Source organism: Aplysia californica, unplaced genomic scaffold (genome assembly GCF_000002075.1).
Source record: "Aplysia californica isolate F4 #8 unplaced genomic scaffold, AplCal3.0 scaffold00035, whole genome shotgun sequence".
Lineage (NCBI taxonomy): Eukaryota > Metazoa > Mollusca > Gastropoda > Aplysiida > Aplysiidae > Aplysia > Aplysia californica.
Window position 1 is genome coordinate 196,860 of NW_004797305.1, and position 2,001 is coordinate 198,860.

The window sequence follows — 2,001 nt, forward strand, 5'->3', positions numbered from 1 at the left end:
CACAGCAGGCAAGCATACATAACATACACAAACGTACGAATACACACGCATTGAGAGAGAGAGAGAGAGAGAGAGAGAGAGAGAGAGAGAGAGAGAGAGAGAGAGAGAGAGAGAGAGAGAGAGAGAGAGAGAGAGAGAGAGAGAGAGAGAAGGGGGGGGGGGGCTTACTTTGAGTAGAAACCGAATTTGTAGCTCCCCCTCATCCCCTCTCCTCCTCACCCATCTTTTTAAAAAATTGAAAACGGCTTGGTAGGCTACTGAAGGAAATGCATTCTGAAAATAAAGCCGATGACAAAATAAAAAGCAAAATTAAGTAAACGACTCGGCGAAAAAATAAAAACACGTTTCCTTGAAAATGAAGCCCAACATTGCTCCCCAACCGGATTTGTGGTGTGTGGTGGGACCCAAGTGTCTTGGGTGGGACTTTCCCACTTGCCACTTACTATTATTATAAGTTGGGAAATCCAAACCAGTCGGCCCCCACAAGCCATAACTTAGGGATTGAAAGGACAGGGAAACAATGTTCGTCTCTTGATTAAATAGGGTGCTTTGTCTGTAAGTATGTTTTTCCTCTCATAATTTAATTTTGAGTCAGAGACACCCCCCCACCCCTCTCCCCGACAACTCCCCGCTTCGTTACTCGTGGAACGTTATTCGCGATCTTCTAGTTCTAGGTCATTCGTCATGGATTTTTGACCACCTTGTCTTGGAAGAGAGGGGCGGGTGACGGCGCTCTGCACTTAAACTACAGTGTGTTCGCAGGTCAGGAAGGAAGCCTTAGGAAGCAACAAGTGGACATACCACTTTACTTTTCATGGCTTCTGAGGCAACGAGTTGAAATTTTGGTTTATATATATATATATTTATATTATAAAATGAAAAGTACATTGAGTTGTGTAAATATGCTTGCGTAGTGAAAGGTAAGAGACTGCAATTTTATTCAATTCCACGACATTGTTTGAAAAAATGACATTTTATGTGACAGGCCCCGGTTGTGTGGTTCCGGGTCCACAGCTAATTCAAGTTCAAGAGTTTGAACAATATCTGCCTGTTACAGACGCCATTTTCTTGTCTTTGAGTCATGTAGAAAATCGAGAAAGAGGTTTTGATTACCCTTCTTGCGTTCTGAATTCCTTAATAATTATATAATATCACACCCTGTTGCACAGTGAAGTCCTGTAAACTTCTACAAGTAGGCCTAATTTGTTGAGATTCCTTGCCAACGGGCTTTTTTTCAGCTTTAAATACTTTGAATAGTGGGCCTAATTAGGCATGAGTTTGTATTGAAAGAACAATTTCTCTTAAACTTAAGCTCTTATTGACACCCCCCCCCCCCCCCTTCTCCACATACACATCCCACAGCCAATTACATTCCGCCTTAATAAGCTTATCTTTCCACACCCACCCCCTCCCTCCCCCCCCCCCCCCCCCCCCCTTCTCCACACCACCCATCTTTTTTCACAGGTCATCTCTTCTGTGCTCATTATTAAGGCATTACCCCAACTGACCCCACTGTTTTCCTCTCACTTTTCTTCTCAGCTCAGTAAGCTATTGTGAACAAATAAAAAACTAAAGCAGTGATGGTGGGGGAGGGGGGAGGGATTTTTGTGCATGTGGAATTATTGGAATATTTAAAGCTTGTTGACTTGTTTTGCTTTACATGGAAAATAAAAATCCTTTTCTTTTTATCAAGATGTTGCTGACTGAAGGAGGTGGGGTCGCCTTGTTTCAGAGGTAATATTAGCGAGAAAAGGGGCGCCAAAGTTTAGTTATAATTTCCTTAACTTGAGAGTCCGTGGGAACTGAAAATTTACCATTTTTATTTGCCTTCATTCAACGTTTTCCAGTTAAATCCACACAGAAATGTGATCTTTAATGGGCGTGGAAAGTTTTGAGCCTAAAAACAAAAATTCAATAGAATTTTCCAAACCTGCGGAAAAATGACGAGCGCCTGATTTCACCACCCTGCCTCACATGGCCCCTGTATATATAATACATCTA

At 42.3% G+C, this 2,001-nt stretch overlaps 1 protein-coding gene across 2 annotated transcripts in view; it reads left to right on the forward strand.

The window, feature by feature from the left end:
* The first annotated feature begins 449 nt into the window (after positions 1-449).
* Positions 450-2,001, forward strand: part of LOC101864126 — a 102,971-nt gene continuing 101,419 nt past the window's right edge. The window contains exon 1 of one of the 2 annotated variants that reach the window (XM_005091716.2): positions 450-555. The gene's annotated coding sequence lies outside the window, so the exon portion shown is untranslated. Of the gene's footprint in view, positions 556-763; positions 921-2,001 lie in introns of those variants that run through there. The other variant, XM_005091717.2, reaches the window with a different exon arrangement.